Raw genomic sequence first — 15,012 nt, 5'->3', positions numbered from 1 at the left:
ATATTATTTCAATAACTGATATTACTCACTTTATGTAGAGAATGTCAATCTGATGATGTCAATTGAGATTATGACAATAATCTGATGTAGAGATTGTGTAGTGAATCTATTGATCAAGTTCTCTAGTATGATTTGCTCAATCTGATTGATGATAATCTGAAACAAATAAGACCTAATCAAATATTTTTCAACAGAAACGTGCTGGAATGGAGGACAACTCATCGCTTGTCCCACTGATGGAGGAGGTGCGGCGAGGGGAGGAGGATGAGATGGACTTTGTCGCAATCGTTAATACCCAACAGCTAAACCATGGACGCCTCTCCGCGAGCTGGCGGAAAATGTGCCGCACAGTATCATCTCGGCTCGTGAGGAGACAAACCACCACGGCAGACGCATAATATTAAAAATAAACATTTCATCCACGAATAAAATCTCTGAGGTATATCTACCTCAGAGATTTTCGTCCATAATTTCTCCTGCAAAAGTTATTAAATTCAATGCTTATTGTAAGAATTTAGGAATAGTGGTGAAGCATGTCACTGCTACATGAACTGACATTAAGATTGTTAAAATTTAACAATCTTATTCTCATACCATGTTGTGGTGAGATGCTTTACAAGTAGTAGTAGTAGGCCTATATAATAATGTAGTGATTGATAATAAATTGTGTACATATTTGATAAAAAATTGTTTTCAATTCTTACCTGTTGTTGTTGATAAGTTCACAATGAATAGTAGAAACACAGAAGCAGGGGTGCCCACAAGGGGGGGGCATGGCGCAATTTGCGCCATCAACATTTTTGGGGGGGCAAGATTGTTTTTCTATTTTATGTCAACATTTTGAATCATGGCTAAAAAATCAAGGTATTAAATAGAGATATCCTAATGTAGTTAATTTTAATACTTTTTCCCACCTTTACAATGTTATATTTCCTAAGTGTAACTCAATATAAAGCATAAAAATACAATTGATAATATTTTGTATGCAGGAATTTTAGTAATTTTGAGCCTATGAGTTTTAAGGTAAATCTTTCACAAAAATAAATTATAACTTCATCATCCACTATTATTCTGATTTCCTTTGCTTAATTTCAATTTTTAATGGTCCTGTGTTTGAGTTTCCTTGCTGTTGCAACCTAATTTTTTTAAAAGCACAATGATAAGTTAAATTGTAAAGACATTTTAATCTAATAATTATTTTAATTCCGAATGCGTTTCATGATGATATTAATGTCTCTGGAATGGGAATGCAATTATAAACAACATCGCAAACTCTAGTGAATTTGACAAAAGAAAAAACTTCTCTTGTCAAAAATTTGTGAAAAATATCAAATGAAGCCAATTTCAATCTTTCAAATTTACACCCCATTTACCACACAGTAATCAAGTAATTATTGTAATGCTTCATTATTTTTTTCTGTTTTGTATAATAGTACAGTCAAATTGTCGTTTTTCAGGAAACAGCCCAAACGAATTTTTCGCGACGGTTCTATATGTATTTTGGGCCGCTGAATTCTAATCTGAAATTCGCAGACACGCCAGAAGGCGGCTTCACCACCAAAACTCTCAAAAAACCCCAAAATTTTGGACTTTTTTCAAGTTTTCCATTTAATCTCGAGAACCTTTAACTTTTCGAGAAAAAGCATTCCCTAAAATATAAAAGATAATAAAATTTCCAATATATTGAGTGGTCGCGCAGGACTCTACGATTTTTGATTCCGTAGCTAAGAGTTTTCAAAAAAGGGGTATTTTTTAGGGGTTTTCAAAATTATGCAAACCTACCAATTCTAGCCTATACAACTAGGATCTTTTTCTAGTCATTATAGAAAATCATGTCCTACTGCCAAAATTCAAATTCTCATTATAATACCTCTTCATGGCCTTCCTAACAAAAAAGAAACATTTCGGCTGAAATCACCTTACGAGGGTTATATTATATGAGAGTCTCTCGTTAGATTTCAGTATTTCCTAGTGGGGGGCACACATAGGGATACGTCCAGGATCAAAACTTTAATCACTTATAACTTTTGACTGAATGATCACATCTCTTCGTACTACAGCTCGTTCATATCAGCTCGTCATGGCGGTTGAAAATCATGTATCATATCACTAAAATTTGTTTAAAAAATAGGAAATTCCTCCTTTAGTGTATTTCAGCCCATATTTCAATGCATAGAAAAATTACCGATTTCTATATTCAAAACTGTGAGTCTCGGTAACTCAAAATGATACTTGGTCTTGATTTGAAGAAAAGAATCTCCTCTTTTATGTGAGGTGAATGATTTTTGTAAAAATATAATCGTGAAGTAAGATACGTTTGTTTCTAAAAATAAAGAAATTTGCGATATTTTTTTTTCATTTTCACAGTCTCGACAGTTTCTCGATATAAACAGTAATGCAAGATCAATTTAAGGCAACTCAGCTTATAGAGCATGAAATTTTCTCTCATTTGAGACCAATCGCAAGTTTCTATCATGTATTGTACTCATTTTAGAAACTCTTCAATAACAGTAAAATCGCAAGAAAAATGAGGAAATTGAGATCATTATTCAATTGGCTGTAACTTTTGAACGGTATTGAAAACAGGAGTATAATTTATTCATGGGAGTGAAAAGAGGAGAAAATTCATCACAACCTCGACTACTTTTTGGATTTTTTATCTGAAGTGTTCCACAAGATACGCAACGTTGCATATGCGAGACTGTGAAAATGGGGGAAATATCACAAATTTCTCGCACATGCAAAGTTGCGTATCTTGTGGAACACTTCAGATAAAAAATCCAAAAAGTAGTCCTGCGCGACCACTCAATTCATTGGAAATTTTATTATCCTTAATATTGTATAGAAAATGCTTTTTCTCGAAAATTCAAGGTTCTCGAGATAAATGGAAAACTTAAAAAAAGTCCAAAATTTTGGGGGTGAAGTCGCCCTCTGGCGTGTCAGCAGATTTCAGATTAGAATTCAGCGCCCCAAAATACATATAGAACCATCGAAAAAAATTCTTTCGGGGCTGTTTCCTGAAAAACGACCATTGACTGGACTATAAGTTGTTATCCTATTATATTAAGCGAGCAATTTCTGTATATCTGTTTATATTTTTATATCTGGCTATCTGGTTATCTTGTTAAATGGTTATTTATGTTCAACGGGTCTCGGAAACAGCTCTTATGATTTTCAAGAAATTCGGAATATAGTAGGTTTATGATATCAAAATTCGATTGCACTAGGTCTCATCCCTGAGAAAACTCCCTGAAGGAAAAAGAGATGATGATTTCGTCGTCTGTCGATAACAGAAGATGCGTGTGCCTGTGTGGGATATCAGCTGTGTAATCAATTAGCTTACCGTATCTCGCGAGAAATCTAGAAATTTTAATTGGCTCGATCAAAATACAGTAATCTGATTTGTTGACATGAGATGGTATATGTCATAATATTCAAAGTTAATCAATATTTTACAGTTCTAAGTGATTAGTGAGTGTTATTTTGTCATTCAATTTGGTATGTAAACAATCTAAATTAGAAGTTTCATGTTTTCAAATATTTGGACTGAAAATTTCACTTGAATTCTACTTTTGGAATATTAAATATTCCAACTATAAATTTTATAGTGCATAAATCAAAATTCGGGGAAGAAACAGTTTTGGGCTGTTCCTATTAGTCCTTCCCCAATCATTTTAAAGAATTGAGTTATTTTTATCAATGAATGAATAACGAGCAAAGCTCGGTGCCCCGATATTTGGTATTAATAGATAGAATTTACAAAATGTACTTGTTCAGATGATATCTTTATTCCAAAAACCAAACCATTTGAAGATACATTTTGTTTGACTTGTGTTATTTACTCATGTAATGTTAAAAAGTAAATACTACCAACAACGCAACATCAGTGACAACCTGTTCCAATTTATGATAAATATCGGGGCACCGAGCTCCGCTCTGGAGTACCTACAAAAGCATATAAAATTATTACGGAAGAAGAAATTATAATAAATATTCATAGCTCATACAGAAAGGTTCTATCTAATCACAGTGGATTGAGATTAATTCCCAGAGGAATGCAAAAAATTCTCTCACAAAAGCATGTTAAATTTTAAACCTGATTAATTTCACATGAACCAAATCACAGAAGACCATCTCAAACAGATAGCTTATCTGATTGGTTCTACTAGAATTAATCAGGATTAAAATTTAACCGGCTTTTGTACAACTGCCACTAAGTACCTGATTGAATTAGGTACAAAAATTCAACAGCTGAGTCATAATTTTGTCTCACACACATGCACTCGCTCACTCACTTCCATCATCAACAGACGACGAAATTATCAGCTGTTTTCCCAAGGATGGATAAATTCTTTCAATGTCCTTCAGCGAGTTTCCCCAGGGATGAGACCTAGTGCAATCGAATTTTTATATTATAAAAATCTACTATGTTCTGAATTTCGTGAGAATCGTTAGAGCCGTTTTCGAGATCCGGTGAAAGAGAAACATCTAAACATTTAAACATCTAAACAGAAATTGCTCGTTTAATAGTATAGGATTTAGAATACCTAAACTTGCAGACATTATATATTGTATGAATAAAATCGTTCCAAATTTGTATGAATGTTTAGGTACCAAAATTGCTATGCAATATTCTTTTGCAATAAAGAATTATCAATGATATTATTATTAAACTATTTATAGGTAACCTTAACATTTAAAAAGCGAAGCCTCCCTTACTTATCGTTTAATATCCTATTAAAATATTTGTCATGTAGTTTTTCCTGATGCAATTTAGTACTTTCTAGTCCTCCCGAACAAGATTGGGCAAACTGCTAGTCTCAAAAATATTATCAAAAAGATACTTCATTTCCATTTTAAAAGAGATAAGACACGATGGTATATATTTTTGCAATATTATGAAAACAGAAAGAATTCCTCACAAGACCAAAGGTAACTTAAATAATGTCCTTTGGAAGATTAGATTGTAAGGTGTGAATTTTATTGTCATACACTGACTAATGTTGAAAACTAAAGGGTTGGAAATTGGGGTGATTTGGGGGGGCATTACACTTGGATTGGGGGGGCATGCGCCATTGCCCTTGGGGGGGCTGGGCACCCCTGCACAGAAGAATGGTTCACCTGCTTACACTCTGTTGTGAATGATATTTAAATAAGCTGAGCTCCCCTTTTATAGTTTGTTGTGAGCATGCTCAGTAGTCTGTGTACTGCTACACAGACACACACACACACACACACACACACACACACACACACACACACACACACACACACACACACACACACACACACACACACACACACACACACACACACACACACACACACAGCCATACAGCCAAGCGCTGGCTTCAGTGACTCCCTCCGAGATGTGGGAGATCTGTCTTGGCAAGTGTTCCTGCAGATATGGGTGGGCGCGATGGCGGCGTCATTTCCTCCTTTTCAAATTGCCTTCATCTTTTCAGATTATTTGTTATTTGAAATAATATTCTTAACATTCAAGCAATGTATCATAGCAATAGTGTGTGAATTCATTTCCAACTCGATTGAAAATTAAACCAATTCAATTTTCTTTTGATTAAGTTGGTGTAATGATTAATTGATTAATTAACCTCAGTTAATGTTCAACGATTGAGTTGAAAGGTAAGAAAATGGTATGTAGGAGAAAGCAGAGTTCGAGGAAATGAGGTAAAGGAATCTTGAGTTCAGCGGCAAAACTTTTTAAGGGTGTGTCAGGTTTGGCAGATAATGTCACATCAACTATTCTAAATAAGGTAATTGACAATCTGCAAGTTGAAATTCATATTCTGGGATACCAGTGGTGTGGCCCGGGCACAAAGGTTAATGAAAGGTTAAAGAGAGGTGATCAAGGTATAAATTCATTAGATAGAGCCTGTAAGGTACATGATATAGCGTATACGCAAAATAGCGATAATAAAACTTGAGCGGTAGCTGACAGGGCTCTAGCAAACGCTGCATGGGACATTTTCAAAAATCCACAAACACCTCCTGCCGAGAAAGCACTCAGCTATCTTGTTACAAACGTCATGGAAGCTAAAGCAGCGTTTGGTGGGTCTTTGAGAAAGAAGAAGAAGAAGAAGGGGAAGAATGAGAGGAGAAGTTATAGTAATGATATTAGATACAAAGCTAGAGCTCAGTTGAAAAAGCATATTGCAGGAAAAGGGTATTTTTTGAAGCCTTTTCCTCAAATAACTAGTGGGGGGAGAGTTTTTATTCCACCCCCTCCACCACCACCATCATCATATGGAGTGAGTTTATTCCCTCAAAAACAAGTTAAGAAACTTAGAACAACAAAGAAGAGTAGGAAGAAGAAGAAGAAGTCATGAATATTGAAGGAGAATTGAGTAATTATGATTTGATTGATTGGTCGAAATTATTACAGATTCGGCTAAGAGGTATATATATGCTAGATGCATTACCCAAAAAAATTCTAAAAAACGAGAATGCCATTGTGAATTTAGCAAGGGAAAGCGAGGATGGTACACATTGGGTTGCATATAAAAAAGTCGGCTCCAATGTTTGGTATTTTGATCCAATTGGAAATTTACAACCGCCATACAAATTGGACAAATATTGGAAAAAAGGAATTGGAGTAAATATATTTTATAATGTAGAGCACATGCAACCATTAAATAGTGATTTTTGTGGTCATCTTACATTATTGTTTCTTGCAAATCAGTTGTAATTAAGTGTTTGTGCTGAACACACATTACAAGATGGTTGTTATTACATTAAGATCTAACACAAGTAACCTCTATGAACATTTACAAGAAATTATAGAATTGGATAGAAATCGTGAATGGGAAATTGGATTGATTAATTTTTGTAGCTACAATAGTATTGCAAACATTAACAAAGGAACAAATTCCAGCTTCAAATATGGTGATAGATTAATTCAGCTGGATACAGATGCATATGAAGTTGAGGATATTATAAAATCTTTAAAGAATAAATTGAATATTGATGAGAAGAAGAAGAATAAACTTATTATATGAGCAAACGCAAATACTATGAAGATTGAAATTCATTCTGATAAAGCCATTGATTTAACACATACTGATTCGATTGGTAAGATACTTGGTTTTGATAATGTTGTTTTGGAACCAAATAAATGGCATTATTCTCAGCATTTGGTTAACATGACAAGCATTGGTAGTATTGTACTCGAGTGTAATTTAGCATGTGGTAGTTACTCTGATGGGAAACAAAAACATATAATCTACGAATTTTTGCCAAAGGTTCCTAGTGGCTATTTAATAAACGAAGTACTATCGCCGATTATTTATGTACCTTTGAATACGCATCAAATTCAAACTATTAATGTAAAGGTAACAGACCAGAATGAATTGTTTATTGATTTCCGTGGAGATACGATTATAATTAGGTTGCACATATGTGAAAAACAAAAGTAAACATAATGGGTTATCTTGTTTTCAATCCACGTTCAAATAAGACATGTACACGCAATGTCATTAGAGAGACGAACACCTAAAAACAAACGTGCTTTGTCGGCTAAAAGTGTGAGAATATTAGAAAAGTTAGGTTTTATAGTTGATTGGCGGAATGTTAGGAGGAGGACTGCCCACAATTAGTGAAATTCTGGACGTGGAGACAGACCTTCAGTTTTATAATGATATAACCAAATTCCAATTTCACACTCATACAGTTTATTCGGGACAGGAAATAAAAAACTCTGATGAGGCATGTATTGGCATAAATTCTTTAGATGTCTATTCTTTACCTTGCAAATCATTTATATTTATTGAGGGAACAGTTAACTGTACAAAACCGGGAACAGACCTGGCTGATGCACCAGTTGCAGCAGACTATAAATTAAGCAGTAACATAATCGGCAACCTTTTTGACAAAATACGATATGAATTAGCAGGTCAGCAAATTTCTAAATCAAGATTGATTGGATTAACATCCACAATTAAAGCTATACTACTGAAGAATACGCTCGATAAGAACACATATCACTTGGGTGGTTTTGACAGAGCAGGATATGAGCTAATGGATAATAAATTCACTTTCTGTGTACCGCTGAAATTAATCCTCCCATTTTTTGAAGATTTTCAAAGAATAATTTTAAATTTGAAACAGGAACTTGTCTTATTGAGGTCACCGACAGACCTAAATTGTGTTGAGTCCGCAACTGGAACAAGCGTTAGTGTGAAAATTACAAAACTGCAATGGAGAATGCCCTACATAACTTTAGAAGATCACGTAAGACTGAAATTTTTGAGACTGCTCGATGCTGACACTCCACTGAAATTAGGTTCCCGGCATTGAGAAATTTGTGAATTACCAAATTTGCAAAATTCACTTAACCATTCTTGGGCAGTTCGCACCATATCGAGTTTTGATAGTCCAAAATATGTTATAATTGCATTTCAAACCGATCGTAAGAATAAAATTGAAAAATCAATATCTAATTTCAATAGCTGCGGTATTTACAATGTTAAAGTATATTTGAACAGCGAGTATTATCCATATGAAAATCTGCTAGGTAAAAAGGAGGTATTATACCGGATGTTTTTGGATTTTGCACCCTCGTATTATAATCATTCAATCAATAGCGAACTCGGAACAGAAATTGACTTTAAAACATTTTGTGATTCAACACCGCTGGTTGTTGTGGACTGTTCACACCAAGCGACTCATTTGAAATCATCGATGGATGTTCGTATTGAAATGGAATTTAATAGTGCAGTACCTGAAAATACTTCTGCCTATTGCGTTTTAATTAGCGATCGTGTGATGGAGTACATACCTCTGACGAGCATGGTGAAAGAAGTTCAGTAATTTTATTGATAGAGCGCACCAGCTGCAATATTATATAAGGTGTGCACTCTGACAATTTGGTTCATTATCAGTTTCACCTTTGAACAGGTAACATCTAAAATGTCCTATTCTTTGTGTTCTAAAAGTGTACACTGTCCTATGATGAGTGTGAAAGTGCAATTAGGAAATCAACTCATGAAAATTATAGTTTGGCAAAACAATTGAAAGACATTTTTCTAAGCACGGTTAATTTAAATGACATAAGAGACTATCTATGTTATTATCGCCCTCATAATTTGTGTATAGATAAGTTAATTAAAATTGAAGATGAAATTATGAATAGTTGTGGTGAAATGTGTAAATAAACTTTTCCTGTGTTCAAATGATTTTTCATTCCAATATCCCACTCACTTTTCAGTTTAGTAGCTGGTCAGAGCTAGACCTGTCAACAGCAACGTGTGTGGTGTGATCTTTTTTATACAAGTGAGACACGAGTGTCTTCAAGCAAGTGTTGTAGGTACAACACGTGCACGTTGTTAATTTATAGAACAGAGACACATGCCAAACATCTGGGAAGTTGTGAACATGCAGTGTTATGGTTTTTCAAAATTCAAAAAATTAACTCGTCTCTTGATGGGAATTTCATTTAACGAATTTGATTCAATTGCGAAGAATATTAAATTTTCAACAGGATGTCAAGATGGTGATTTACTGTTAACAAAAACAGAAAATGTACACTTTCCAATTTTATCTGAGATATTCGAACTGCTCGATATACTAGACAGCGGCCATCTACATTATGATTGTACAAATGATTCACCATTATCTGTTGTTAAAAATTCCGATGAACTTTGGAAATGCTTGTACGATATTGCAGATGAAAAATGTAAAAGAACTTAGATCATTGACCTCTCTCTGGATTCACTTTAATCTGTCAGTATAGCATTAGATGTGTGAGAGAGAGAGAGAGAGAGAGAGAGAGAGAGAGAGAGAGAGAGAGGGAATTTCTCAATTCACTTTAATATGACAGTATAGATGTAGAGTGATAGGGAATTTCTCAATTCACTTCAATCTGTCAGTATAGCATTATGTAGAGAGAAGGATTCACTTTAATCTGTCAGTATAGCATTAGATGTAGAGAGAAGGATTCACTTTAATCTGTCAGTATAGATGTAGAGAGAGGGAATTTTTCCCCTCAAAAGGGAAATTATTTTTTCCCTCACTTTCTTCATCCCCCTCATCTATACTGGGCAAGGGGAAGGGGAAATCTATTTGAGAGAGAGAGATATATCTTTCTCTCTTTTCATTCCCCTCATCTCCACTGGGCAAGGGGAAGGGGAAATCTATTTTTAGAAAGAGTGAGAGAGAGATATATCTTTCTCTCTTTTCATCCCCCTCATCTCCACTGGGTGAGGGGAAGAGGAAATCTATTTTTAGAATGTGGCGATGGGAGAGGGGGTGGGGTAAATCTATTTTTAGAACAGGGGATGGGTGAGGGGGGGAGAGGGGGAGGCTATTTCAAGCAAAAAAGTGGTCTCGCACTCTCAACTTCCCTCTACTTACTTGACAAACTGCATCGAAAGTACATGAGTTCTGGACACATGGGGACCAGGGCCCCCCCAACACGGATAAAATCCACATTTGTTCCCATTCTCTAATAGCCGATTTGACGGCTGTTTTAGTCTTTGGGCTTCAAGCGCAGCAGCAAATTGTGGCCGGTTAGATAAATACTTAGACTTTCTCGTTTTGTTTTTTGCCAACCCTCTCCAGTTTTCAATGTTATTCAAATCTCTTGGAGCTTTTTGGTATTCATTGGCTGACTCAATTTCAATATCGGAGGGAGATGATGTACTGATATCTTTCAGCCCAAGATTTTTTAGAAATATTTTTTTTTCCTCCACTGGTTTTTCCTTCAATTCATCATCACCTACTTCTTGTAACTCAGCTTCAACCGTTTCTTTCTTAACCAGTACTTTTTCAGCTTCACCCATTTCTTCCTCAACCAGTATTTTCTCTAATACAACACCACTCATTTTCTCCAATTCTTCTTCCTCTTCAATAATGGGGTGTTGCATTTTCTTTGGTGCTCCTGCAATTTTGCATGAGCCTTCTATATATTTGATATGGGTTGCAACAAATCGGTCAATCCTCATGGGTTTTGCTGACCCGTCAAGAGCTCGTCTCTTCAAATCTGCAAAATCACTTTCCACTGGGGCTGAGGATGCTGTGAGGTGTGGCAATTGATATGAAGTCTGCATTACTGCAGTCCACAAAGGAAAATCATTTACAATTTTTTTCATTTTATTCCCGAAATCAGGACAGTAGTAAGCATTTAATCTGCCATCACTTTCAAGAGAAATTCTTTCTTCTACTAGTCCATAGATTCTTCTCATCCAAAGACCCATTGATGTGTTACTTGTTTCGACTTCATTATGAACAATATCTTCCTCATCATCATGTGTACTCTCAATTTCATTGTATTCTAATATTTGACTCCCTCTGATTCTGGATATTAAAAATTCAAGACTTTCTTGAACTGGTATCTGATCGTCTCCATCCTCATTGGAAACTTTACTCTCATTTGGTGAAAATGCAAGCGTCAATGTATGAATGAGTACTTCCACAAAGTCTTCTAAGGAGGTGGTCCTTATTATGATGCAAATACACCTCAAATAAAATTCTCTTAAGCATTTTCTTTTTCCACTTAACCAGATCTTCCAATTTCTGGCAGCATTCAGAAAGTGTGCTACATCAAGTCTGATGTAGCATGGTGGGAGAAATGATCCTTCTTTAATGAGAAAAGAAAAGCTATTTTGCAAATAGTCATGTGTGTCACATGATCGGCCAAATGATCTCGCAACCGCACTTTTCAGTGCTGCAGAGTTGTCGATGTTCACCTCTTGTGGGCAAGGAGCCCCTCTCCTTTCCCATTCGTTGATCCAATAGAGGATCGTATTGGAGTCTTGTTTTTCTTATACCATTTGATTCACTGGTATTTGATATCCACCAGCATTCAACACCATCTCGTATAAAAACAAGTGACCTGACAGCCCATTTGGTCGTCTAATTTTTTTTATTATTGAGCCTGTAGCATCCAGTGAAAGGACAACATAGGTGCTTTTTGAAAATGATTTGTAAAACAGCATTTGTGCTGGAGTAGAGTAGTGGACGAAGACTTTGTCTAATCCTATGTCATGGATGATTCCAGCATATGGTTGAGTATGCTTCATCACATCCAGGCTGATAATTGTATCAACCCCTGGTAGTATTTCTTGGGCTGCATCTCGTTGTTCCTGCTTGGCTTTCCTCAAAACAGAAGAATGAAATAGTTGAGGTGGCTCTACATTCCCTTGATCCATCAACTTATTAGCTGTAATTTTCCTGAGAGTGGATGCAGAGGTTTTCTTCAAATATGATCCCCCTATTATTTCCCTTTTCTTGCCAGAAAGATTTATTCTACTTTCATGTGGCACATTTCTTGTGTCATTGCAGGGCCATGACATTTGCGTGTGCTCCCCTTGCAATGGTTCACTGTGAATTTTCCCTTCTACTATTCCTCCACACTCTCTACAAAACGCTATTATTCTGATGAAACAATCAGCGCTGCCATCTTTCGAATAAACTCTTGCCCTCTTAAACGTATATGGGCATGGAATTCTATGTTGATCCCACAACAAATCTATTATTTTGTGTGTCCAGTCATGAGGTGGTAGACGATTCTCAATGCCCTTCTTCCTTTTTTTTTTGTATAGGTTTTATTGCATTCCAGTTGTTGCTATCAACTAAGACATTAAAAGTCTTTTGTGGACATATCACATTATCCTCACGATTTTCAATTGCATCATTACTAGTGGATGACCCAACACTTGATGAGTCTGGACTGGTGGATATTTGTACAGTTGGTGGTGGAGAGGTTACATTCCGTAGTTTCCTCAGTTCAGAATAACAATTATTCCTATTATCATGAACATACTGATAAATGTACTGTGACAACAACAAACCCCCCAATGATGTATTAATTTCATCCCAAACATGTTGAGAGGGGCCTGGAATATTACCTTCAGAATCAATCACTCCTGGAAATTTGAATATCACATCCTTGATTGTCTCATGTGGGATCTTCGATCTTCTAGGCATCTGGAAGAGATAAGAAGTAATCCATTACTGAAGAGAAACTATTACACCAAGTGAAGAATATGGAAACTCCTTGATATTCATTACAAATTTCTTGGACATTAGTGACATTGAGTAGCCTATTATAGGAAAATAAAGAAGTTATATTCAACAGTAATACACAATAATTTATTATTATTAAACAAAAATCCCAATTTATTGCTTTAAATCATCCCCAAGGATTCATGCTACTGCAAATATTGACAACAGCTAGATGGAAACTCAATGAGCGCTACTATACACAAATTATTTGTCAGCTCGGAAACAAATTATTTGTTCAAAAGAAACAGAAAAAACTAAAATGTACAGAAAACAAATAATTTGTTCCCGGCTGACAAATAATTTATGTAGGCTATAGAAGCGCTAATCAAATTTCCATCTAGCTGTTTACCCTGTTGTCAATATTTGCAGTAGCAGAAGTCCTAGGGGGTGATTTACAGCATTTAATTGGGATTCTTGTTTAATACATTAATTAGCATTTGAAAAAATGCAACTTCCAATTTCTTTCTATCTGTACACAAATTAGTCGAATTGCATATTATTATACACACTTGATGAAATTAGTCTCATTTTTAATCAGAAAATCTTATTCAAACAAATTATAACTCATGGGATTGAGCTAGACATGGGATTTAGCCTAAACCCTGAAAAATAATATAGAAACATGTTTTTTTAGGAAAAACTTTAGAAATTTTTTAGAAAACTTGTAAATTAACTCTTTTTCAAATCTGACAAACTAGAAAATAATACTTAATAATCATTGAGGAGTTGGATGCAAGAGGGGCGTAAGTCATGAAAGTCATGAGAGTAACTGTTTCAAACTTTTCTGTACATTGTAACTTTTTCTGTTTCTTTTGTAATAGAAAAATGCAACAATATTCCAGTCTATATATATTTTTTAATGTGAAATATTGAAATCCTGCTGGCCAAATTGATTGAATATTATAACAGTGAATCTTATAAAATATTTTCAAACGCCCTTTTTGCATAGAAGTGTTTTTTTTTTTTATAAAACTAATAAAGTATTAGTTTCATCAGATCAAGATTATTTATTCGCAATCAAGGTGAATAAAATAATAGAGCATGGGAGAAAATGTATTATAATGGCATAATTTTACATGATAGTATTTGTCATTTCATCAAGTTCTTGTCCATATTCGTTTTCCAAATTTTGAACTTCTTAATCTGACTGGTATGAACAAAATTATACCAACCTAACATATCAAAGGATAATATTGATGTTATTTATTGTGAAAAAAAATTATTATCAATGCATTCTTAATAGATTCTATTTATTTTATGCAAAGTATATTATAATGTATCTTGTATTACACATTTTGTTTTCTTTTCAACGATATCTTCAGCATTTGATTTTGACTGATAGTTTGGATTCATTGACTATTAAATGATGGTCAGAAGGCCTGATCCAAATATATCTGCAATTTGATAAATCTTGAAAAGGAAAGTTGATAGAAAATTTGAATGATCACTTTTAGTTAGAAATTGTCTGTGATATAGTTTGATGGCTGTTGCAACCTTTGCGGGCCACTCTGTTTAAAGGATATTTTTTTCAATTTCATTTTATTGCCAATTAGAATATTCAAAACATATTACAAACTCTTTATAATATGACATATCATTAAAAATATAATTAAATAAACATAATTACTCATACATATACTTGAATAAAATTAAAATAAAATACTATAAAGGTCTTCCTTGATTTTTGTAGCCTACATAAAAAATGCATCAAATATTAGTAGGCCTAGACTTAATTTTGAATTGGAAATTATAAGTTTTGATAAAATATTTTTATTCACTATTAAAAGCTTTTTCACTCTTGGAGATTCATCTGATTTCCCCCTAATTATAGACTATTTGGTTCCAAATAGAATTGGATGCTACTTGAACTAAATTGTACTTATCTGGTGATGGGGCATGTTATCGAATTGGGGGAGGGGGGGAATTGGAGCAGTTGAAAATGAGGGGTTTCGCGTTTCTGTCCATGGGGGGATGATCAACTCTGCCCAGAAT

The sequence above is a fragment of the Nilaparvata lugens genome, chromosome 7, assembly GCF_014356525.2.
Source record: "Nilaparvata lugens isolate BPH chromosome 7, ASM1435652v1, whole genome shotgun sequence".
Classification (NCBI taxonomy): domain Eukaryota; kingdom Metazoa; phylum Arthropoda; class Insecta; order Hemiptera; family Delphacidae; genus Nilaparvata; species Nilaparvata lugens.
The sequence above is the reverse complement of the archived record's forward strand: the minus strand, read 5'-3'. Positions refer to the sequence as shown.